Source organism: Micromys minutus, assembly GCF_963924665.1.
Source record: "Micromys minutus genome assembly, chromosome: 1".
NCBI lineage: Eukaryota > Metazoa > Chordata > Mammalia > Rodentia > Muridae > Micromys > Micromys minutus.
In genome coordinates, this window is record NC_137969.1 from 243,839,350 (window position 1) to 243,865,961 (window position 26,612).

A 26,612-nucleotide genomic window follows, 5' to 3' on the forward strand; every position below is an offset into this window, starting at 1 on the left:
CTTTCCCTCATCTTCCGTCCCCTCATCTTTCTGCTTCATTCTGATTTGGACCCACCGTTCTGTGAAGTTCTGGTCCCAATGTACTTTTATTCCCCAAGGGACGTTTGGCAATATCTGAACTATTTTTTTTCTAACGTCTGGTGGGCAGAGCTTGGGACACTTCTGAGCATCCTACGGTATAGAATGACCAGGGCATATCTGCCAAATATGAGCAGGGAAGCCTGGGTCCAGCCCGTGTATGGTCTTTGGTTGGTGGTTCAGACTCTGAGAGCACCAAGGGTCCAGGCTATTTGACTCTGTTGGTCTTCCTGAGGAGTTCCTGTCCCCTTCAGGGCCCACAACTCTTCTTCCTATTCTTCCATAGGAGTCCCCAAGCTCCATGTGGAACCACTGGAGCAGGGGCTGTCCCAAAAGCTGTTGCCTGTGTGGGGGGCATGTTCTTCTAGCTGGGCTGCCTTGTCTGGCCTCAGTAGGAGAGGAAGCGCCTAGCCTCACAGAGACTTGAAGTGCCAGGGTTGGGAGGACACCGAGGGAGGCCCCATCTGCTAAAGGAGAAGAGGAGAGGGGATGGGGGAAGGACTGTGGGACTGGGTGACCAGGAATGGGGCAGTGAACTGGATGTAAAGTAAATAAGTAAAAATTAAAATTAAATTTAAAATAAGAAGAATGACTCAGGAACATCATAGTATGTGCCATCGATGAGGAGCCCTTAGACTAAGCTTAGGGGAATCTTCCTGGATGTCAAGTGTGAGGAATACATTTCTGTGCTCATCAAATGCGTCCTTTCTCTCCCTTCCCCTCTCTCTGTCCCTCCTTCTATTTCTCCCCTCCCTCTCTCTGTTATTCCTATAATATGGCCATTCTTTTGTGCATGCTTCCTCCCTCTGACTCCACCCTAGACTAGCTGTCCCTTTTGAGTTCTTGCCCTTCCTAAGGAATGACTTCTGTCGTTTCCATGCTGGATGAGAAGCCAGCCTGTCTGGCTCGAGTCCCAGCTCTCGGCCTCCCAGCTGTGTGTTCATAGTAACAATTTCTTCCTGTTGCTTGGCAGCCTGGGTTCCTTCTTCAGTAGACTGGGGGTATGATGGCTCTTACTTCATACACCTCCAATAGAGGAGTCGAATGCTTACTTCATGTTCTCTGTTGATTTTATCACACACACACACACACACACACACACACACACACACACACACCCTCACACCTACTCACTTTTTAGCTGAGAAGTGCAAGAAGCCACAATCATCTCACAACTATGAAATTATTGCTCTAAACACAAAGCATGGAGAACTTTCAGCTTGTCCAGAGCAGAACAGAGGTTTGCAAAGATGTGACATTTTCCCTCTTCTTCCTTCAAAGACAGGTTATACCTCCTCCCTTGTGGACAGCCCTTTATTCACCCAGAGGCAGCACAGAGAAAGCTATAGTGACTCTGCTTTATCTTCCCTTGAGTATCCTTGCCTCAGTTTCCCTCTTTGTATGCCTAGAAACAATTGTCTTTCTGCTGCTTCCTCTCTCCCCTTTTCCCTCTCCCCCTCCCTTTCCCCCCCTTCCTCTCCTCCCTCTGTCCCTCCCCCCCCCGTATGTGTGTGTACACCTGGAGTCCAGAGGTCAACACTGGACAGCTTCTCTGATCCCTCTTGACCTTATTTTTCAAAACAGGGTCTCCTAGAACCTGCCATTCACTGGTTGGCTAGCCTGAACAAAAATTCTCCTGTTTCTGCTTCTCCCCAGTGGCTTAATAAGGGCACATTTCTGCCCAGGTTGTTGTTCCTTTTTTTAAAATGTGATTTCTGGGCATCTAAACTCAGTCCTCAACACCTACGCAGCAGATACTTTACCCACTAAGCTACCTCCCCATCCCCTGAATTTGCATCTTCTTTGGCTACATAGACTAGAGAAAATTTTGGTTTAGCCCAGATCGCCAGTTGCAAGTTGTAACTGTGAAAACTCCCAAACTGTCAATGTGTGAATTTTATGGTAAACGAGTTATATTTCAACAGACTTTTGAAGAAGAAGAAGAAGAAGAAAAAAAAAAAAAAAGAAGCTGGGGAGATGGTTTTGTTGGTGGTGTGCTTACTATAAAGCAGTAGAACTTGAGCTTAGATTTCTAGCACCCACATAAAAAGCTGGGTGTGACATGGGTCCCCCAGCACTGAAAAGGTTTAAACAGCCTGATCTTTGGAGCTTGCTAGCCAGCCCATTGCCTGTGTGGTGAGTCCCAAGCCAGTGAGACACCCTGTCTTTTGTTTCTGTTCTTTGAGATAGAGTCTCACTCTGTAGCCCTAGCTGGTCTAAAATGCATTATGTGAGTCAGGCTGGCCTTGAACTCACAGAGATCCACCTGTCCCTGCTTCCCAAGGACTAGGTTTACAAACAGGCATCACCAAACCCAGCTGAAAGACCCTCTATTTATAAATGAGGTGATGGCAGCTGAGGACTGACACTCAAGGGTCGGTCCTCTGTTTTCCCCATGCCCTCCCACACACACACACACACGAAGGAAAACAAAAATTCAAAGTTAACAGTGTCACTCACTTACCATGTGTCCACAGCATTAGTTTTCATATTTTTACATCCAACCAAACCAAAATGACGCTAGATGTGGTAGCATAAACTTTCAATATCAGCAACCGTGAGGCAGAGGCAAGAGGATCTCAAGGAGTTCAAGGCCAGCCTGTCTTACACAGTGAGGTACAGACCAGCCAAGGGCTACCTAGTGAGAAATTGTCTCAAAATACAAAACAAACAAACAAACAAATCGCATCCTTTGGCAGCCTTAAGCAGTTGTATACTCTTTGGACATATAAATCATTCATGCATACCACAAACGTCATTCATTTTTAAACTAATATAATTGCATTTACTTTATTTATTTAGCATGTGTGTGAATGTTCATGTGCGCATGTACCAGGGTGCACGTGAGAGGTCAGAGTCTCTCCTTCCATGATCTGGTGTTCTGGGACGGAACTCCGGTTGTCAGGCTTGCTGGCAATGCCTTTACTCACTGAGTCATCTCACTGCTTCCTTTGCCTTTTCTAGATCAAGAGCATACCTGCGAATTAGCTTGAAGAAATTCAGTTTGATGATGGTTTACTGAGTCTGTGTCACACACCAGGCTCTGTACCTCAGCCGTGAAGACACAGGGAAAGCCTTGCTCTGGAAGATCGGGTTCCAGTTGGAGACTTGAGCAACAGACGCAAGAAAGACATAGGCATACACATCCACCCTTGAGGCCAGAGAAACAGAGACCAGGGAGTGACTTCACACAGGGAGTCCAGGCCAGGCCTTGGTCAGGACGTTTGCATCTGATACTCTTTGTTTATTTTGAGACAAGATCTCCTGTAACCCATACTGGTCTCATGCTCACCGGGTAGCACAAAGGATGACCTTTAACTTCCGATCCCCCTGCCTCTACCCCACTGTGCTAGGATTACATGTGTAATCCACCAGACACTGTTTATATGGTGGTGTGAATCAAATCCAGGACTGCATGCAAGTTAGGCAAGCCGTCAGCCTATGAGCTGCATACCCATCTGGACATCTGTTATACCTACAGGTTTTTTTTTTTTGTTTGTTTGTTTGTTTGTTTCTCTCTCCCTTCCTTCTTTCCTTCCTTCCTTCCTTCCTTCCTTTCCTTCCTTCTTTCCTTTCCCTTCCTTCCCTCCCTTCCTCCTTCCCTCCCTCTCTTCCTTTTTTCCTCCTTCCTCTGCTGGAAATCAAGCCCAGGGTTTCAAGCAGGCTAATCATCCGTTCTGCTACTGAGTTCCACCCCAGCCCTCTCTGCTGCCACTTCTAAAGGAGTGTGAAAGTTCTCCAAGGACAACATGAACTAGAACCCAGACAGAAGATGATGGCAAGGACGGTTGAGGCAGAAAGGTCTGTGAGCAGAGGCACAGAGAGGGTTTTCTGAGATGGATTGGTATCATCTGAGAAGGAGTCCAGGATGGCCCAGCCAGGAAGCTCTGTGAAGGGAACAGACACGCAATATGGGGACACCGCTGTCTATAGTTACGATTTTGTTATTGGGTCACCATGGAGCTTTTTGTATGAACTTTGACTTTTTAAAACTTGGTCTTCTTACGTATGGTTACTAAACTGTTTGGTGCCCTCTTGGCCCTGTGAAGCAAAGCTTGTTCAGAACTAGAGGAAGGACTTGACTTTAGACTTGACTCTGTCGTCAGTACAAAGGCCATTGAAGGATCTGGAGCAAATGAATGATATGAGCAAAACACGCTTTGGGGATGGTCGGCATGGGAGCAATGGAGGGGTGGGAAGAGCCGGAGAGCAAAGGGCAGTCAGGAAATAGACTGAGCAGGGTGAGCCCGAGGCACTGGGCCAGAAGCTGGTGCAGGAGGAAGCTGGCTACCCCTGCCTTCCCCGGGTCTCTGCCTGCCCTACACCACACAGAACTCAGCATTCTCCGTAGCCAAACAGACTCAGTACCTGCCAGGCTTTTGCCTCCCTGTGTTTTTACTATGACTAATTTGTGAAAAACAGGAAGTCCCCCTGTGCCAGTGGCATTCTTTGTGGCTAAGAAAATTAACTTTTGAACATGGCAAACCCAGGGTCCCTTGCACATAAGCTCACTTGTACAAACACATACACTCCTTCAGGTGGACCCTGTTCCAGCAGGAGCCATTACCTCCTTGGCTCTGATATCAGAAGAGACTCGAGAGCTGCTGGATTCCCAAGACTGGGGACAGGCTGTGGTAGTCTTTCTACAAGTCTCAGAGGAAAGTGAGCCTAGCACATAGGGCAAAGTGGCTGGCAGGTGTCCCCAGGCACAGGAAAAGCAGGAAGGATTAAAGAGTGGATACAGGAAGCCCTGCCCTACTCTCTGCTTTGGCCCTAGGGTTGCACTGTTACCGGGGGTATTGACTGCTGGTTGGACAAGCCCTAAGACAGAAGATCAGAGTATACGGTGGGCATCAGGCTGGGACTGGTGACGACGGTGATATGTGGACAGTGCTCATATGATGGAAAAGGAAGCTCTCTGGTATCTCTTCCTACCACGGCCCTAACACCATCAGAGAAGGACCCACCCTCAGGAGCCCATCTAGTCCTAAGTACTTCCTCAGATTCCATTGCATTGGAAAGTTGGTGTTTCAGTGTAGGAGTACGGAGGAAAATAAAGACGTAACGGTCTCTAGAAGCTTTCTGTCTAATTAGGTTGAGAAGCACCTCTGAGGGGGAAAGCAAATCTTGATTTCTTATTTCTACCTCCCATTGAGCCCTTGTAATCAATCACCTAACCTTACAACTGTGAGCATGCAATTGTCACCAGATTCCACTGCTGTTCAACTTTTGGCAAGGAGATTTCTAGGCAAGTTTGGTTGCAGCTCTACATTTTTCTGACCTAGGCAATTGCTCTCCTTGCAGAGTTTACTCTGACACTGAATGTTGAGATAATTCTCTCCCTTAGAACTTCTGCCTCAGTCACATCCACCGAAGAATCTAACTGTAAATATTTGACATTCTTTCATCTCTGGCCAACCACACAGTCTTCCTTTCCGGATTCTCACCCTTAAGCTTCTAGAGAAGAGGAAAGGGCATTGCCTCAGACCTGGATATTTGCCTTTTGCTGAGGGGTACAGGTTAGGAGTGTCCTTAAACTTTAGATATCTAATAAGATGTTTTATTATAATGGCAGCTTAACTACATGATTACATTCACGGTGTTTTTTACAACCAACGTCACAATATCCATTTCCAGAACCTTTTCATTACCCCATACTGAAGACCGTACCTGTTAAACAGTAACTCCAAAATTTTCTCATCCACACCTTGCTATCTACTAGTTTACTTTTTGTCCCAGTGACTTTGGCTGACCTAAGCAGGTAGCTTATTACAGGTAGAATTATAGACTCCTCTGCCGTGGTTTGAATATTCTTGGTCCAGGGAGTGGCACTATTTGGAAGTGTGGCCTTGTTGGAGGGGTGTGGCCTTGTTAGAGGAAGTGTGTCATTGTGGGCCTGGAAGCCAGTCTTCTCTTGCAGCCTTCAGATGAAGATGTAGAGCTATCAGCCTTCCTATACCGTGCCTGCTTTGACGGTTCTATGCTCTGCCTTGATGATAATGGGCTGAACCTGTAAGCCAGCCCCAGTTAAAAGTTGTCCTTTATTAGAGCTGCTTTGGTCATGGTGCCTGTTCACAACAGTAAAACCCTAACTAAAACATCTCCTTATTTCACTCAGCACAATGCCTTTGTCTCCATTTATTCAGGTTGCTATAGCAAAATGCCACAAGCTTGTCAACAGCAGAAATTTATTTCTCACAAGTCTGGAGACTGGGAAGGCTAAAATCAAGGTGCCCGCTGATTCAGTATCCTGTGGGAGTCTGGGTTTTTTGGGTTTTTTTTTTGGGGGGGGAGGATGGGTACAGATGGTGCCTTCTTGCTGTCCTGACATAACAAAGGGTGAGCCCAATTGCTCTAGGAGGGGAAGAAGTTAATCAGCTAGAAAAGTGGAAAAGTGACCCAGGAAGAGACATGCCAAGCCTGGCACCAAGAAGACTTGCAATGTGCTTACCTGTGTGATTTGTGCTGGGGTGGGGCATGAAGTTCAGGAGAGACAGGGAGGGTAAAGCCTCAGGGGCTAGCTGGTATCATCTGGTTTAGAACCTGGTATGTTTGGGATCAATGCTGGCTCTGAAGGGAAGTCTTGAAAGCCTTGAAGCAAGAGAAAGCAGAACCTGCTCTTCCTCACAGGAGGCATCCAGACCAAGGGGGGGTGGGGGGGGATTACAGGCCTGCCAGTGTCTGTCAAGCATATTCTGAGCTCTGGAGACAGAGTTAGTGTTGTGTTCAGATTATCTCAGTTAAGCCTCAGATGAGTAAGATGGCAGGGGGAGGACACTGAATGCTGAGAGCAACTTACCCACACTTCACACACACACACACACACACACACACACACACACACACCCTGCCTAACCCAGCACAGCCACAGGGCCAGCAACTGAGCCTGGCTCCCAGATCAGTACCTGCATGTTCGTCTGTACCCTAAATGACCCAGTGCAGTCTGACATCCAGACAGCACAGATGGCAGTCCCAGAGTTTGGCTTCCCACTGGAATCACCAGGGTGGTTGTGAAACTCCTCAGTGCTCTGTGTGAGTTCCTAGGTCCGTGACAATTAGAATTTCTGGGACTGCCACCCCACCACTGCGGGTTTTACATTTGTGTGGGTAACTGTGGCCATGCCCCTGCATCGTGCTTCCTTGCTGCTCAGGGAAGGCAAGAAACTCCCGCAAAGGGAACTAGCCTTAGCGGGTTCTTCCAACACCAGCAGCTCTGTGGCTTTAAGAGCCAGGGCTGGCATCCTGCCTGGGAAGTCACCACCCCGTGCAGGCCTTGAGAATCTTGGCTGCAGGAGGGCAGAGCTATAGCAGTCAGTGCTGCCTGAGACTGGCCCAGGCGTGTAGATCAGAGTCTGAACTGGGCAGAATAGGCCGGCCCGCGGTAGCGGCGGCAGGCAGCCCCAGCGGCCCCTCGGGAGCTGAAGAAAAGAACCTTTATGCCTTTCTGAAGGAAGCTCATTCTGCGAGGCTGAGGAAACAAAGGAAAGAATTGTGTGTTGCTCTAGTCCAGACCTCTCAAACCAACAGTAAGTCAGCTGGGAACACAGCATAGTTCTCTGCCCTACGCAACATCCACACACCCCACCCTGCCCTACCTCTGGAGCCCAAGGGTTTGAGGAAACCGCTCCGGGGGCGGGGCTAGAGGCCAAAATCAATCAATAAGCTCTCTCCTGTAAACCATCTGAGCTTCCCCTTGAAAGTCAAATCTCTGTTCCTGACACTGGGGACCATGAGTTGTGGGAATGCTTCTCCATCCTCCTGGGATGGCCTTTCAAGGTCATCTTCCTGTCCTTGAGATCCCCAAGATCACATGAAAGCCAAGAAGGGGAAACTGAAATCAAAGGCTTTCGACACTGGGCCACAACCTGCTAGGAAGGAGGAAGCTAGTGGCAGTGACTTCAGGGGTGGCATGAGGGGAGGACAGGGCAAGCCAACTCAGGCCTAGGGTTGTTGGCCAGATAACCACGGGGCTTGAGGTGCCTCCCTCTGCAGGTGAGGCAAACTCACACAGAGAATCAGCTTGCTTCCGTCCCCACTGGGGAGCCAAGGCTGCCTTGGCACACCTGCGACTCTGGAAAGTCTCTTCTCTATCTGTGCGATTAACCTTGGGTTTCATTGACAGTCATCTTCCTGACGTCGTGAGCATGTATGTGTGCTAGGAAGGGCAGGAAACAGCATGCTGGCCCTTCATGGGTCCAGAAGGGAAGGAAGGAGCATTGCACCTTCAAAGTAGCAAAGCCCTGTCAGGAGAGGGGGGATTAAAGCCTGGAGCAAGAAGCACAAGGAAAGCTGCCTCCCCTAAACAGATGGGGGGAAACCGAGGCAGAAAGGCAAGCAAGGTAGAATTAATGAGCCGAAAGCTAAACTGGGCTTGTATATACTCCCGATGAAGAATTCTTGTGTTGGCTTTCCGTTGCTATGACGAAACCCTTGACATGAGCAACTTTAGAAAGGAAAAGTTTATTGGGGCTTACGATTTCAAAGGCTTCATCCAACCAGTTCGTAGCCCTTTGACCTGGCCACTTTCAGGATCTCTCAACGTGGCAGAAACAGGTGCTTAGCTCAACTCATACACAGTAGCCAGGAAAGCAAAGAGGAAGAGGCTGAAATAAAATAGCCCATCCCTAGCACACCCCCAAGTACCAACTTTCTCCAAAGAGGCCCGACTTTTCTGTGGTTTCCACTGCCTCCAAAAGCCCATTGATGAGGTCTAAGCACATGTGATTCCACAAGGTCCCACCCCTGAACACTGCCCACTGGGAACCAAGCCTTCTATAACAGTTCATATCATGACAACCTTAAAGAATCAGCTGTTCCTTCTGTCATGGGGGACCGAATCCCAGGAGCTCAACTGTCCCGGAATGATGTATATATGCAGGCAAAGAAAAAAACTTGGGGAATTTTGCAGGCATATCTGAAAGATCTACCACATAGGACTACTCCTATGTCAACAGCACAGCCAAAGTCCCCAGCTCACCTAATTGGGAGCCTTTGAATTCCTTCTGCCACACCTGTTTCTATACTTGGTGAGTTCCTGTGGATATGGCTCTGTGGTTTTTTCGGTTCGCCCTGCTATCAGGTGCTAGGCTCATCCTAAGATGTGGGAGTCCAAAGCTGGGGTTCCCTGACTCCTGGTGCCCAGCCGCACCACACAGAGGAGCCTGGGACAGAGGGTAGGGGTGGGTGTCCATGGGCCTGCAGGGACCAAGGGCCCCTACACTCCTGGACATCCAGATACTGCTGGGTCTCAGGGAGAGTTGGGAACAGAGTTGGGCCCTTGGGCTGAGGATCCTGGGCTGGGGGAAGGGGAACTCTGGCTTAATTTAGCTGTGGCGAGTCCTAAGCTTAGCGATGATTGTCTGGGAGAGAAGAGGGACCTTCTGTGGGAGACTTGGACAGCCTTAGACTGTAGATAAAGGCCTTCCCCATGCTCCCGATGGTGGTTCTTGATGAAAGAGACAGTTCTTGGTTCCAAGCTGTTTATTGCTTGTGCACTGTGGAAAATGAGCGCATACTACCTCCTCAGGGTGGACCAGAGACTAAATACCTTTTGCAGGAAGAGGAGGGAAGCTTATTGTCTAAACCCTCGGTGCCTCTAGATACCTCTTTAGCATGGAGAACCATACTTGACCTATGTAGGGAGTGTGGTCATGTGATAGGGGCCTAGTTGGAAGGAGACGAAGCTCCTACCTCCCACTCTGAGTTCCTGGGCTTCCAACCCACTCAACCTTACCCAGTTTCCTGGCACAATCCATTGCCCCACAAACCTCTGTGAGCATGTGTGTGTATGTGTACCTGTTTGTGTATATATGAGTATGGTGTGCACATGCAAGCCCACACCAGGTACATAGGACCAAACTCTTGCAGTTAATTTAATTAAATCTCCCTTCTTCAGTTAAGGATGACAGATGTAGAAATCCAAATGTACCCCTCTCCCTGACAGATTTTTACAGGCTTTCTAGGATATCTGCCAAATTGCTAGATGGTATTTGCAATTTAAAAAAATAATAATAATAAAGTGCATTTTTGCTCTTTGGGTTTTAAGGATTTTTCCTGCCTGCCTTAAGGCAGTTCACTAGTGTCTCATCTTATACCTTCCAAAGCTTTCTTCAACATTCGTAAATCACTCTCCTCCTTCAGGGAGGCCGGTGGCTCCGTTCCTCTCAGACACTCTCTTGAAGGACACTAACTTGTGGAGACACTGAATGACTTACGGCATCGAGGTTACTATTCAGGCACAGGTCTCTGAACACTCATACCGCATTTTCTTAATTTTTTTTTAAAATTTAAGTCATTGTATGTATGACTGCATGTGTCACAATGTCCTGTGGAAGTCAGAGGACAACTTTGTGGAGTTTGTCTCTCCTTCTACCTTTGTGTATATTCTGGGTTTGAACTATGTTGCCAGGCTTGCTTGGTAACTTGCCTTTCCCTGCAGAATAGTCTTGCTGGCTCTGAACCATGTCTTTCTGACCACACGGAACTGTACAGTGAATGAATGAGGACAGCATCTCACTCCAGAATACACGGGTTAGGCTGCGGGTCCTGTGGTCCCATAATGGCGGGTTGACGGTTAGAGTACAGCATCTCCTTTTCTGCAAAATGGAACCAAAGCCTTCATCTGGGAGGCAGGTGTGGATTAAATGAGACGGCATGTGTAAAGTATTTAGAGCAACTCCTGGCACATGGTAAGCTTTCAATAAATACAGCTCAGCCCTTGTTTTATCGGTCTTTTGGAGAAAGACATTATTAGCCAGGCACTGAATAAGCTGTAACTGAAGGTTCTTAAACTGGGTTTCCTCAGAGAGGCTAAAACATGATTTGCTTTCACCTAATGACTAAGAGGTGGAAGTCAGTTCAGGGTAACTAAGAGGGCAACAACTCTGGTCCACAGATTACCGTGGAACACATGCTTCCTCTACCTTCTGGCTCCCTGTTCCTCGAAAAGTTCCCTTGTTTCTCTCCCCCTCCTGTTCTTGCCTGTAGGAAGACAGGGATGGGACAATGGCTGGACAGCCTCCTGAGTGATAGAATTCCACAGGTAGACTGCTCTTTCACACTGGCCAGCACCTGGACACGTGTTACCACAGGAGAATCTGGAAGTGGGGACTCCAGCTGTACCAATTAATGATGCCTAAATAAATCTTAGCTTAGGGGTTCTTCTTCTAAAAGAAAAGAGAGAGTGGAAATTGAGAACAGTTGGTGGTCTCTGCTCCATGTCCCCACAGATGTGTCCCTTGGACTTGAATCTTGCCTGGGCTGCTTCTTGCCTGCTGGAGGGCTCCTTCACCCTTGGTTTCTCCTCTAGCAAACCTAGGGCTAGCCCTTGGCTGTATTTGAACATGCTAGCAGTGAACGGATTGGCTTCTAGCGGCTGGTCAGACTGCCCATGATTGCCCAGCCTGTGCCCTCTGTACCCAGATACCCCAGAAACAGCGGTGCTGGGCTCTGTTTGAATTATACTTGCTTTTCTGGATCTTTGAACAACTTCCCTAGAGACACGCTGATCTTTGTGATCTTGGGTCTTTGGTGGCTGACAAAGAAGGGGTGTCCTTCTGTTTTCTGGGGATCCATCTCGATCTCTGTTGTGGAGGGGACCTTCTCTATCTCACCAGGAATTCTCTACGACGGTCTACAATCTAGGCACGCTGGCTATATAAGTACCCCCAAAATGTTCTGTGGGCTAACGGCTTGGTCACAGACTTGTAATGCTATTGAGAGGTGCTGGAACCTTGAAAAGTAGCTTAATGGGAGGCAAATAGGTCAAAAAATTGAAGGCATTCCTTTAAAGGAAATATTTGGACCTTATTGCTCCTCTTTCCTCTCTCTCTCTCTCTCTCTCTCTCTCTCTCTCTCTCTCTCTCTCTCTCAACTAGGAGGTCAGTACTTCCTTTGTCATGATCCCACTAGCACGATTTTCTGCCTCTACTCAGGCCCAAAAGACCACTATGAAACACTTGAAACTGAGCAAAAATAAACCTTTCCTCATTATAAGTTAATTTATCTCAGATACTTGTTATAGTAGCAGAAAGCTGACTCATGCCAGCTCACTTGTCTGTTGGTGGGATTAACAGAAATGAGGGCCTGGTCCTTTGTAATTTTAGAGTTCAGCCTTGATACTTACACCCAGATTTCAGTAAGTCAAGTCATAGCTTAACTTGGCTCAGAGAAAAGATATAAAGGGATGAATGTATCCGTGCTTTGTTCTCATTGTTGTACAGAACTAAGACTGGAAATGAATACCAACATCTCGGAAGAGCTGAGCTCAGGGCACAAAATGTGCTTTGATGAATAATGTTAGCATGGGAAGAAAAAAATATATAATTGCAAAGTGCCTACTATCCGCCAGACACCTACTAATTTAAGGTACTGAATCGTGAGCCTTGACCCAATAGAGTTTTGCAGAGACATATGACATTAATCTTTTCATTTCACCCTGATAAGTACTACGGAGTATGAATGTTTCATGTTTTGTAGACAAAAATAAAAAGAGTCTAATCTCAGAGAGAAGAACAGTAGGGTTAAATCTGAACCATGAGTGCTTGGTCCCTCGCACCTAGCTCTTTGTTATTACATCATCTAGAGCTAGTCCTTTGCTTTCTTTGTTGAAGATGGGCTCTACTGAGTGTGCAGAACCACCTTGTTCTCTCAGCTGAACACCCAAGTCTGTGATACTGCTAAACGAAGCGCGAATCTCATGCGGCTGTGGTGGTCAGTGTTCTTCTCTACGCTGTAGCCCCCCTAACCACTTTTGTCTACTTACCCTTTTGTCCAAACCCAGCCAGGTGAGCCCCAAATCTGGAATACCTCTGCCCTGCCCCTTCCCCAGAACTAACTACGCTGGAGAACTTGGTTCCTCATGTCCTCTTTGATGTATTAACAGTCCTGGTCCCTAAGGCTGCCTGGAAACCCTTCTAGTTGTCCCTCGATAGTTCCTCGTCCCTCGGTGTTCACATCCCCTTAATCCTTTCTCAAACCTCGCTGTCACTGGCACAGAATAGATTCTGACCATTGATGTGCTTGAATGACACTGAAGCTGTAGGAAATTTGAGATACTGAGGCCCAACCACTCCAACTCCTCTCCACTTATCTTTCTCATGTTAAAGAATGGTGTTCTGGGCTGCTCCATCTCTCCTGGAACCTTCCTCCACCCATGGTGCTCTCTCTCTCTCTCTCTCTCTCTCTCTCCCTCCCTCCCTTCTTCTCCCCTCCCTCGCTCCCTCTCTCCCTCCTCCCTCTTTGTCTCTCTGTCTCCTGTAGTAGTAAATAGTAATAAATAAAATGCACAATATCACACTACCCCCTGCTACTCTCTGTCCCCAGCGGTCTCTCTGCCTCTATGGTTAGTCCCATGCAGTGCCCGCCTATCTCTCAGTTTTCTGCTGCAGACTCTCATTCCCAGAATCTGCCCTCTGTGGTTATAATCACAATTCCTAGTAACCCGACAAAATCAAAGCTCTAGAGGCCTGTAATTCATCAATCATATTTATATCATTAAATTCTCACTCCACAAAATGTCCCCACAATAAACTCAGAGCCAACTAATATTGATATAAACTGCCCACCTAGATAGAACAAACTGTCCTGTAATAATCCATCCCTTATAAGATATTTATAACTTCCTGTGGCTACTTAAAGCCACACAAGGCTGGTTCATCCTCTCTCCCTCCATCTTGGTTTCTTCTCCTCCCTTCTCCTATCTCTCCTGCCTCTCAAAAACTCTACTCCTGCCTTTCTTTTTTACTGTCCAATCACAGGCCTTGCCTTATCTTGTGCCTGCCCTCCCCTGCATATAGATGTCAACCCACATTTCACCCTTTCTGTCTAATTAAAAAAAAAAAGAAATTTTCTCTCAAATGTAAGCTGAGCACAGCTATTACCATTCTGTAATTTACAAAGTACAAAATACACCTAACACCCAGTCTATCATTTTTGTCAATTAATTAGGACATTCTGTTAACTCTATCTCTGTCTCTGTCTGTCTGTCTGTCTGTCTGTCTGTCTGTCACGGTCATTCATTGAGCCTATATTCTAGTGATGCCAGTGCACTTATTGCTGTCTACTTCAGACACTCCTGTGTATGAGAAAGGGCACACACACTCACACTTCCTGCTGTCCAACATCATTCTTGGGCTTCTCTCTTTTCCTTCACAGCAAGCTCCTTGAAAGAATTGTCTACACTAGCTGTGTACACTGCCTCCCCACTCAGCCCACTGCCACCCATATCCACGTGGGTTCTGTTTGCCGATCTGCCTGCCTGTGCTGAAGTCATTAAACAGAGCCATACTTGGGTCACTTGAAGCTGTTCTTTGACCTGACCACATCTTTCTGGAACTAGACATTGTCACAAATCTTGTCCCTGTGTCTCACAGTGGCATGACTCTGGAGGTATCTGTTTTATCTTGATAGACACACTTCCCATTGCCTTTTCAGAGATTCTCGTTTATCTCATCCATGGCCCATGAGTCTCTGTGTCCTGTTCACTGTCCTTCTTGACCTCTGCCCTGTTCTCTGGTGTCTTCTACCACATGATGAGAGCTGATTGTTTCCCGTTTGCCCTCCCCCATGTGTATCACCTCCCTAGATCTGGTGCTCGACGCCCAGCCTCTGAGACACATGTCACATGGCTTCCTCCTGTTTAGCTTATGAAAACCAGACTCGCCATCATTTCCCTCTAAGATCTGCTCTTCTTAAATCTTTCTTTTCATCAGGTGGTGGTGGTGCACACCTTTAATCCCAGCATTGGGAGGCAGAGGTAGGCAGATTTCTGGGTTCAAGGTCAGCCAGGTCTACATAGTGTGTTCCAGGACAACTAACACTACATAGAGAAACCCTGTCTCAATAAAACAAAACAAAAAATCCTTTCTTTTCATGAGGGTCACAGTTTGCCTATGTTAAAAGAAATCTCACCATAACAGAGGATTCCTCTTTCTCATAGTGTCTTCGAATTCCATCAGGTCTCACATCTGCCAAGTCTACCTTTTCCAATGCCTGAACCTTTGCTTCTTCTCATTTCTCTGCCATTGGGAAAGTCCTGCTTGCTTTTGAAAAAGTCACACAACTATGGTAAAGGTCCTAGGGACCATCTTCAGTTTTAATCCAAGTCGTGGCTGGACAGCTGCTCACAACATCCTTTTACTTCTCTGCTTCCTAAGTTCTCCCAATGGTATTAAATACTTTCCTCCTTGCAGTGACAAAGTGTCTGATAAAAACAACTCAAAGGGGAGAAAAGCTTACATGAGTTCACAGTTTCAGGGACTCTCAGTCGGTCATGGTGGGGGAGGCATGGTGGCAGGAACAGCTCAGTCCATGTAGGTGGGAGAATGAGGCAACTAATCACATTATGGTGACAATCGGCAAACAAGAAGCTGTACCAAAGACTGGAGATAGACTGAACCTTTAAAGGCCTACCTACTTCTATAGACCCTATCTCCTAAAGATGAGCTCTGCTACTCAAACAAATACAGGGACTTGTGGGAGATATTTGAGATCCAAAGCAGGGCACTGATGATGTTCACGTTCCTTTACTTTAACCTATAACTTTCTGATCAGTGTCATCTGCCTTCCCAGACCCTCATTACTATTGACGGTGGTGCCCTTCATTTGGGATGCCAACCTATCTTCTAGTGCTAAATTCTACCAAAACTCAACTTGTGCACCACCTCCCTGATACCATGACTACTTGGGATTCCCTCCTCCCCACGTGTGTGGTGTGTATGTATGTGGTGTATGTGTGTGTGTGAGACAGAGAGACAGAGAGATAGAGAGATATAGAGAGAATCCCTCTGTAGCCCAGGGGGCATGAAACTGCTAACATCCTCCTCACATCTGACGTTCATCTTATTTCCCTATTTACAACCCGTGCATACATGTGGAGGTTGCTTTATGAATGGGAAAGAAATGAACTGTGCTTTTTCAGAACCTTGTCACTGTCAAAGTGTCACTCTTTGTCACTGTCAAGTGTCAGTCTTCAGCATGCTTCCAACATTTTTGTTTTATTTCACTCTTTCAGGGGAGCAGGGTCTCCTGCACTTCATGTAGCCTAGAACTTGCTTTGTAATGGAGGATGGCATTGAACTCCTAATACTTCTGCCTCCACCTCCCAAGTACTGGAACTATAGGCTTGAGCCACCACACTTGGCTGTTTCTGACTTTCAAATGGCTTTAAGTCTCGTTCTCGTGGAGTTACACAGCCAGCTGGCAGAGAGCACCATCTCTTCCCTGCTTCCTCTCCTCTCTGGGATCCTCCATTTATAGCATCGTTGCTGTTGGTCTGTTGACAGTTCAGCAGGAACTGGAAGGACTAGAAAGGTCCTCTGCAGGGCAGCGACTTGGTAAGCATTAGGCTTGCTGTTGGGTGATATGGCTTTCTTCAGATGGGGGGCTGCTGGGGCTTCTTGCACAGTTCTAGTGAAGGGGTTTCCTATGTGTTACTCTGTAACATTGTCCACCAGGAAGAACTTCCCTTCATTGTCAGGTGAAGGTTGTTTTTAGTTATCAGACCTGATGTTTATTTACTGCTGGACTTGCTCTCTGGAATGATGGAGCTTCTGTCTCAATGTGATTTAAGCCATAAAGGGGGATTTACTGTCTAAAACATGTTTCTAGGCATACCTGTTTGTAGAGTGTGGGGTACTTGGAGACCTGACTTCCCTTTTTCAGTCTAGGTTTTTTTTTTTCTCTATTGGCTTCTTCCTCCGGTCAGCTATTTCTATGAGGTGACAGAAATAGCCACTGGTAGACCCTGATTACATTGTCTTTACAGATAACAATTTCAAAGACATGAAATATTATTTCCCCAAAGCTACACATAGAGTGTCTATATGGGTCATGTGACCATCCCTTAACAAAACAGACCTGGGACTAAGGGTCCAGATTGGTGGTAAAACACTTGCTTAGCATTTAGGAGGCCCTGGGTTCAAACCCTAGTACTGAGGAGTGGGGCACATCATATTCATGAGGAAGGGTTATTTTGGTTGAAATACAGACTGAAATAACAGTCCCACCAGGGATGAGGAAGAACAGTCTTAAAGTCTTTTAGGTGGGGTTGGCAAGATGGCTTAGCAGACAAAGGTGTCTACCACCAAGCCTGGCAACCTGAGTTTAATTCCTAGGAGGAACCATGTGGTGGAGGGAAGAATAAACTCCTGAAAGTTGTCTTCTGACTTTCACACATATGCTGTAGTATATACACACATACACAACACAGAGACATATACATACATACATGCATACATACATACATAATTTTTATAACTTTCTGGACATGTAACAGCCTCTTTGGGCTGCCACACATCACATGTCACATCACAAACATTGGGAGTATGTTTGCTCGTCATTCTGGAAGGCAGATCTACATCCGAGAGTCAGCAGAACCGTTCCTCCTCTGCAAGCTTCTGGAACATTCTTTCCTGACCTGTCCTGGTTTTGGTTGCCTCAAGCTGTCCTTGCAGTCCTGGCTTAGGGCCTCCCTCCCACCTCTCCTCCTCTTTTACAAGACACCCCTTCACTGTTCCTCCTGCTCTTTAACTCTTTCTTCATAGATGTTGCTATTGGATTTTGGGTCACTTAGTTGACCCCCCCAGTAATCTCATCTTAAGAGTCTTCATGGAATTGTATCTACAAATACCCTTTTTCTCAAAGAAAGTTATGTTCTCAGTTACCAGGAACTCAAGTTTGGAGAGCCTCAAGACAACCCACTACAATACTGGAAGAAAGAGATGGCTCTAAGCACCACCCCTTGACTGCTTACCACCCACCTTTTCTAGCTAAATAATTTTGGAACCGCACTGCCCAACATGATCCAAACTACAAACTTAGCTTATGTGTATTTTTCTTGGTCAGGTATGACATTGATCTTAATCTAGCCATTATGCAGGATTTAGCATAGAGACAAAATAGGAGACCGTAATTCGTGGATGGAGGGAGGGGGCAGGGCATGCTGCTGTCACTCAGCATGTGATAGGTTGCAGAAGTATAACAAGGAGCCTCTTTGTGTCTGCTGAAGACTATGAGTTCCTTCATCATCCAGAGGATGCAGGACCGTGTTCTCCAGCAGACTTCACTTATCATTGCCCTCACTGAGGACATCAGAGAGAGAGAGTGTATGTCCCCTCTAGAGGACAATGACTCTAGACTCTATTTGCACATCTGGGGTTGGCCTCTGGAAGTTGAATGATCTTTCGCTGTGGGTTGCTTGACTAGAGTACCTCAGGCAAGACAACTCTTTGACACTCTTACACAGTTGCAAAGCCAATAACTCCAAGGGCTGCCAAGCAGACCAGAAACCTAGGCAAGTCACACCCTGGAATCTGGACTCTGGCCTTGCCTTGGCTCTTGGCTCATTTCCTGCATGCTGCCCTCCCCCAGCCACGCTTTGCACCACAGCCTCTTGGCCTCTGCCCTGGACAAGTTGAGCTGAGGGGTGGGGTGGGGCTGATACAGCGGCCCTCCTGCTGTCTCCAGTGGACTGCCCTTTGTGTACTGGTACTTCTGAGAGTTGGAGCAACTGGGAAGGCCTCCTGGTTTGTGTCCTGTCCCCCACTATACTGTCTTTCTCCCAACTTTTGCTTGCATTGGGAGCCTGGGACAGGGAAATAGACTTTTGCAATCCTGAAATATGATTTCCTAGTTCTTGGGCCAGTTGATTAACTGACTCCAGAAAGGAAGATGAGCCCCTGGCTGTGGTTCCTTTCCCCGCCTTCCAGAAGGTCAACTGAGACTGAGGAGTGTCTTTTTCTCTTTTAAATTTAATTTTTATTTGTGCCTACAAACGTTTTTCACAAATGTGTATGTGTGTGTGCATGCACTCCGAGAGTACTACCATGCACCATGCTCAGTCTTTGCACTTGGGGTCTAGAGATTAAACTCAGGCAAGGGTTTTCTTTACTAGCCGAGTCATTTCTCCCGCCCCAAGAGTGTTATTTTCTTACAGAACAGGCTGAAAGTAGCCCACACAATACTATCTAGCCATCTCCTCCTCCTCCTCCTCCTCCTCCTCCTCCTCCTCCTCCTCCTCTTTAGAAATCTACATTTCTAACCTCTCTTCACATGTACATAAGTGGCAGATGTCACAGCAGAGGTTTCAGCTGCTTTACAAATTGTGGTTACTGACCATACAGTTTAACATGTTAGCAGTTTTCTGTGTGAATTCAGAGGCATTGGACCACAACCACCATGACCATCTTTCTCCTGAACTTTTAGCTCATGTCAAACTAAAATACTTCCCTTCTTCCTGCCCCTTTACCAGCCACTGGGAACTTATCCTCATGAATTTAACTCACTCAGATAGTTCATATAAGTAGAATCATACAATGTTTATCTTACACCTGGCTTCACTTGTAGTGGCTTTCATAATGCCCTCAGGACACATCTATATTACATGTGTAAGAACTTCCATTCCCTTTTAAAGGCTGAACAGGATTGTGTTAGAAGCACATAACTAAGTATTTATCACCCATCAGTATTTGATCGCTTCTGTCTTTGAGCCATAGTCAATGATTCAGTTATGGACACTGGTGTGTGCACGCGTAGTGACTTTCTTGCTCTCTGTCCTTTAGAGCACACACCTGACATGGGCTTGCTGGCTACACTGTTTACTTGTTTGGGGATTAGTCATTGGGTCTTCAAAGAGGCTCCACCATTTCATGTTCACAGCAGGAGTGCTCAGAGGTCTACACTTGGCTAACTCCTGTTACCAGCTTTTGCTGTTGTGTTTGGCAATAAGACTCCCAGTCAGATCCTTGTGGTTCAGCTTGCACTCTGATGCTCTATACTATACAGCAGCTCTTCTCAGGCTATAGGCCTTGACCCCTTTGTAGTTTAAATGACCCTTTCACAGAGGTCACCTAAAACCATACAAAAATACAGATATCTACATTACAGTTCATAGCAAGGGTAAAATGGCAGTTATGAAGTAGCAATGAAATTAATTTTATGATGGTGGTGAGGGGGGTGTCACCACAACATGAGGAACTGTCTGTCTTAAAGGGTCCCAATATTAGGAAGGTGGAGAACCACTGCTTAAGAGAGTCTGCCTCTTTTTCTAATTCATTGCTCCTTTGTACAGTTTCTTTGGAGAAAGATCTATTTAAGCCCCTTCACTTCTTGTTGCTGAGTTGCGAATTTTCATCGCTCATTCTTAATCATTATGGTTGCATGACTCTTGAGATCGGTAGAGGATGTGCATCTAAACACAGGTCTGGTTGGGGGGGGTTGTTGTTGTTGTTGTTGTTTTTCTTTTTCCTTCCTTCCTTCCTTCCTTCCTCCCTTCCTTTCTCCTTTGAAATGATATATTTCCTGGCCCTTTACACTTTCATATGTATTTTGAAATCAGAGCCAGGCACAGTAACATAGCACATGCCTGTAGACTAACCTACTCAAGAGGCTGAAGAGAAAGGATCACCCGAGTCTGTGAGTTTAAGGCCAGCCTGGCAACACAGAAAGACCCCATCTCAATAATAAATTTGGAATTGGTTTGTTGAGTTCCTTTAAAATAAAATAGTATATGTCTAAGTTGCAGAGGTCGCTCCATTGGTTAAGGTGCAAGAATAAACAGAGTTTAAGCTGCAGAATACATACAAAACATTGGACGTATGTAAGCCCGGCATTGAGGAGGTAGAGACAGGCGGTTCTCTGAAGCTCACCTGGTCAGCCTGGCTACTTGCTGAGTGACAGGCCAGGGAGAGTCAATAGAATGGTGACTGGTTAAGAGATGATACTCAAGACTGTCCCCTGGCCTTCATGCCCACATGTCCCTGCATACAGACGTGACTAAACACATACAGCATACATACATACATACATACGCACACACACACTGCTAGGACTTTTGTTGAAATATCCCAGAATTATGTGCCAATTTAGAGAAAAGTGACATATTTATGATACTGAGTCTTTCTGCTATGAACAGAACTTTGTCTCCATTTATTCTTCTTTAAGGTGTTTTAGTTAAGTTTTCCATAAAGAGATTTCATGTTTTCTTAGATTTATGCCTGTGTATGTGATGTGCTTTGGTGGCCCCAGACTGTCCTGGCTTAGGGTTCTCTCTTCGTCTCTCACTCCCTTTGCAGACCCACACCTCTGTGTTTCTTCTATTTTTCGTCTTTTCTTTCTACACACACACACACACACACACACACACACACACACACACACACACACACACACACGAGTCTTTGCAGCTGTAACAACATGGACTCTTGAGATAAGATCACAGAGTGGCCTGAAGTCCAAATAGCAGCATGTAGGAAGGTTTGAAGATTGTCCCTCCCCATTCCTGGTGGTGCTGACAGTTTGTATTTCAGACCTAAGTGGTCAATCAAATAACCTTTCCCCTTACTCATGTGTATGAAGTGCCCTTCTCCCCTGCAGCTCCGGGGACTGAACCCCGTGCTTCCTGACTGATGAGCAAGTACACTACCACCGAGCTGTACTCTCTGCCCCAGGCTTAGGCTTGTTAAGGGATAGCCACATGACCCATGGCATCAACCTATGTGTAGTTGCAAGGAAATAAATATCCCATGTCTTTTAAATTGTTGTCTGCAAAGACAACATAAGCAAGAACTGCCTGTGGCCATTTCTGTCACTCCGTAGAAGAAGCTCTGATTGCAGAGAAAATCCAATATCACCTACAACTCATTTATCAAAAACCATGTGATAATTCAGGAAAGCTTTAGTCGACATAAAACCAATCTATACAAGCCAATTGCACTTTCATTTACCACTGATAGTTAGAAAATATAATTTTACAAGAAGCTAAGCTGAGAGAGATCAGACAGGAATGTTCCAGAAGTTTACAGAAGATATATGGTCCTGCTGATGCTCTGATTCAGAGCTTCCACCTTCCATAACTTCAAGCTTACACAGGTCTGGTGTTTAGGATGGGACTGTGATCTGTGCCAGTCCAAAGGGGCTGTTATATGCTCAGAGTAGATTGTTCTGAAGCTGTTTGTATTTTAATGTTAATTCCACTTCCCCAAGAAGGGCTACCTAGTACTCCTGAGGTGACTTTATCTGAACCTTCCCATTTTAATTATTGAAGGAGAGCCAGAGCCAGTAAGGGAGGTGGAGAGAGAGAGTGAGAGGGAAGAGGAAGGAGAGGACCGAGGAAACTCCAAGATGGAGACCTGAAAGGATGAACTAGATCCAGGTGGGCTTAATTGGCATTATCACGTTTTGATTTGTGGACAATTTTTAGGAGTTCCCTCCTTTCACCACGTGGGTCCACGGGATTAGATTTATGTCGCCAGGCTTGGTGGCCGGCACCTTTACCTGCTGAGCCATCTGTCCAGATCCAGAACCAGTTTGTGACAGGCTCTCTCCCTAGAACCTGGGACTCTAGCTGAATGTTCAGCAAGTTCCAGGTTATAGCAAGGCTACAAAAGTATAACCATAGTGCCGGGAGAGAAGGTATTTTGAGAGACGGACAGTTGTTGAGACAATGAGCCCCAAGGAACTGGGGTTTCTCTAGGAGTCACTCCCTGGAGAAGACTGGGGCCAAGATGCCAGCCAGAGGGGAAAGAGAGTTTGTATAAAGCTAATGCCTAGCAGAACAGAAGACGCATCTAGTGCCAGGAGCCCAGAAAGGACTTGGTCAGGACTACTTAGTCATGTGCACCTTTTCCTCCATTTAAACTTAACCTCATAACAGGACCCAAAGATGGACTTGGGCTGGGGTCATCAGTCCCCTTCCGTGTTTGTCTTCCCAATGTGGTCACAATGAACAAACCCCTCTCTGCTTTTCATCACCACGTTCCTGCTCAGTGGCTGACGGAGGATGAATAGCTGAGCCTTGCTTTTCAGGACCGCCTGCAGCCACAGTATTTAGCAGGGCCATGACAGAGCAAGAGAGCCAGGAACAAATGCCACACCAGGTGACCAGCAGTGTCTGGAGTGAACAGTGTAAAGAATGGAAACCATTGATGAGGTTAAGCCTGGACATAGGGTCACACAGGTTTGTCACCTGGTGATCTTGTGACATTTGAACCAAGTGTTCCAATGACTCATTGGTGTGTGCTTTGGTGAGGTGCCCTTCTCTCTAGACATTTCGGGTGAGTAGATTGTATCATTCATGGGTCTGGGGTGTTGGATAAGCTCACAAACCTGATTTTTCTGTTAGTATGCTTTTGTCTATGTGCGGAATGCCAGAAGACAATCTCAAGCACCATTCCTCGGGCACTGTCCACATTTTTTTTTGAGACAGGATTTGTCACTGAACTGAAACCCTCCAGATCAAGTAGGATGGCTGGCAGCTGAACCTCGGGGAATCCATCCTTCCTATGCTGGGGTTACAAACATATGCCACATTATCTAGCATTTTTTAATATGGGTTTTAGGAATCAGGCTCAGCAAGGCAAGAACATTACCGACCGAGTTACCCTCCCCCGCTGTTATGATTTCGATAAGTCTGTGTGTTTCTAATTGAATTCATTAAGTTCAAAGGTTGTAACTTTTTATTAGTGTAAATAAATTATTTATCATCTTGCACCTTATGGCTGGGCTGGACAAGTGGTGGGTGTTCACTTCCACAGAATAGATGAGACTCATTCTTCCTTAGTGCCTCCATTTGGGGTGGGACGGCTCAGATGGAATTGCTGCTCTACACTAAATGGGGCAACTAAGGCAGCGAGATCAGCCACAATGCTGCTTTGCCATAGACACTCGGGGCAGAGGCAACCTGTTCCTCTCAAGGCTTGGATGGCCTTTACCCAGGTGATAAATCTGAGGTCCAGAGAGGCCCAACCTGTCCAAGGTCCATGAGGGTGACAGCACATCTGGATCCTGGATTCTAGTCCACATTAATCTTATCTACACATGTTGGGGGTCTAAACTGAGAGAGAGGTGTTTATTCTTGTGTATGTGTATGAGTGTGTGTGTGTGTGTGTGAGAGAGAGAGAGAGAGAGAGAGAGTGTGTGTGTGCCTGTATCCATTCTCATGTGTGAGGGTGTCCATTCTTGTATATTAAGTGTGTATGTATCTGTTCTTGTGTGTGAGAGTGTGTATGTCCCATTCTTGTGTGTAAGTGTACATATCCATTCTTAGGTGTGAGAGTGTGCATGTCTCATTCTGAGTGTGTGTGTGTAATGTAGGCACTCAGGTATTAGTCCTCCATTTCTACCTCCATTTAAGTTGTCGGAGTCTCTTTTTTGCTGTTCACCGTGGTATTGTCTGGCTAGCCGGCCGTGAACTTTCAAGATTCTCCTCCCTTCAGCCTCTTCTCTCACTGCAGGGACGCACCGCTGCACACAGCTTTACAGGTAAATTTTGGGGGGTTCAAACACTAACTGCCACCCATTTCTCTATGGTTCATGAAGTAAAACTGTCACAGAGCCAGAAGGGCACATGTTTAGCAACCGCTCCAGGATTCTGATGCAGGTGGAGAGCCACACTTTGAAAGCAGTGTCTCTGGTCAAGAGAAACTGGGTTGCTTCTTAGAAAAAAAAAAAGAAAGTGCATCAGAAGCCTCTGGGATGTTGAGGCAGGAGGTTCATGAGTTTGAGGCTAGCCTAAACTACATGGGGCTAAACTTTGTCTTGAAAGCACACATATACAAATATTTTTTAAAAGCTAAGCTTTATGCTTTGTATTTGAGCAGCAGTTCTCAACCTCCCTGATGTTACAATCCTTTAACATAGTTCTTTATGTTGTGGTGACACCCAACCATGAAATTATTTGTTGTTATTTTATACCTGTAATTTTATTGCTGTTGTGAATTATAATGTAAATTATCTGATATGTAGGATATCATATATATGACTGTCAAAGGGGTCAAAACTTACAGAGAATGGCTATATTTGAGGCTAAATAGAGTTAAGAAATGGAAACTTGGAGCTGGAGAGATGGCTCAGCGGTTAAGAGTACTGACTGCTCTTCCAGAGGTTCTGAATTCAATTCCCAGCAACCATATAGTGGGTCACAACCATCTGTAATGGGATCCAATGCCCTCTTCCGCTGTGGGTTACAGGAATTAAACTAAAGTCCCTGGCTTGTAAAATAAAGATCTTTTATTTTACAACTGAGCCAGCTATCTTGCCAGCCCATAATTTGGATGTTTTTGAGATGGGATCTTTCTGGCTTCAAACTAGAGCTTGATGTGTTCAAGGGTGACCTTGAATTCCTGACCCTCCTCCTGAGTGCTGGGATTCTATAACACTCAAGATGCTGGTGAATGTTCTGAGGAACCTTTTCACACCTTAATTGAAAATACATCCTGAACTCCTGGCAAATCACTTTCTGCATTTTAATAAGTCAAACCTGATGCGCAAGCAGTCAGATCTACAAGTGTCCGTGGCTTGCTAGGCAGAGACCAAAGGAAAAGGGCTTAGTTGTAATCTAAACACAGTGAACTTGGATGTTAAACAAAGCAAACCAAGCTTTAAACACTTGTTAGCATGCTATGGCTTTTCAGAAGTGAGTCTGTGCTTGGCAAGAAATGAGATGAAAACTTCTCCCTACCTGGTGGCTCCTGTTTTCTTGAACTTTTGTAGTATATGTTGGCTTCAAGGTAAGGTTGGCCTTCAGCCATGGGCTAGGAAAGACACGCGTATGAGGACAGGCCACTGGCCAGCGCTTGTACAAGACGTCTAATGAACTAAGGCAATGCTTGGCAATAATTCTGGGCTGGTTGACTTTGATGATTTAATTTTCTGACAATCCAGGGAAGCGTTGGGATTCTGTATTTATCTGATAAATGAAGAGACTCAAATAGGCAAAGCTACTTGCCTAAGACCACTTACAGGATAAGAGCCTTACTCCTTCACTCTGTTCTGAATTTGACCACTTACAGGGTAAGAGCCTTACTCCTTCGCTCTGTTCTGAATTTGACTTCTGTGTAGAAAGACTGACAGACTCTACTTACTGACTTTCACAAAATACAAAAGCAAAAACCGTAATATAAACAAAAACATTGGCCCTTAAGACATCGGCCCCTTAGGTCTAAGAATAGTGTAAATTCAACAAACCATTTTGTTTAAAGGATTATACATGTCAACCACTTATCCTGGAGTCTGGTTTGGTTATTTTTCTCTTTAAAGTATTCAGAAGTCAGACCCTTGAGGGTATTTCTCATAGTAGCTCCATGTGCCATTTGATATGGAGAGCCATTAAGGAATATACCAGAAATGACGTCTGGTCTCCACACAACATGCACACATATCTATGTACACCTTCCTATGCACACTCAGATAAAAACATACAACATAGACTGAGAAAAAGAGCGGGCACTTATCAAGTAACTTTGCCACCAGAAGATCAAAGAAGGAACAAACCTTGTCATCAAGAATTGTATAGTTCGAGAGATGGCTCAGTGGTTAAGAGCACTTCCAGAGGTTCTGAGTTCAAATCCCAGCAACTGCATGGTGGCTCACAACCATCTGTAATGAGATCTGATGCCCTCTCTGGTGTGTCTGAAGATAATTACAGTGTACTCATATATAATAAATAAATAAATCTTTAAAAATATAATTGTACAGTTCAACTGGGGGGGGATGAAACGACATAATATTTTAAAAAGATTGCCAGGGAGATGGTTCAG

At 45.9% G+C, this 26,612-nt stretch overlaps 1 protein-coding gene across 1 annotated transcript in view; it reads left to right on the forward strand.

Annotated features, from left to right (window-relative positions):
• Nucleotides 1-7,420: 7,420 nt before the first annotated feature.
• The window catches only part of DGLUCY (D-glutamate cyclase), an 82,076-nt gene continuing 62,884 nt past the window's right edge, over nt 7,421-26,612 (forward strand). The window contains exon 1 of the mRNA XM_080924771.1: nt 7,421-7,604. The gene's annotated coding sequence lies outside the window, so the exon portion shown is untranslated. The remainder of the gene's footprint in view (nt 7,605-26,612) is intronic.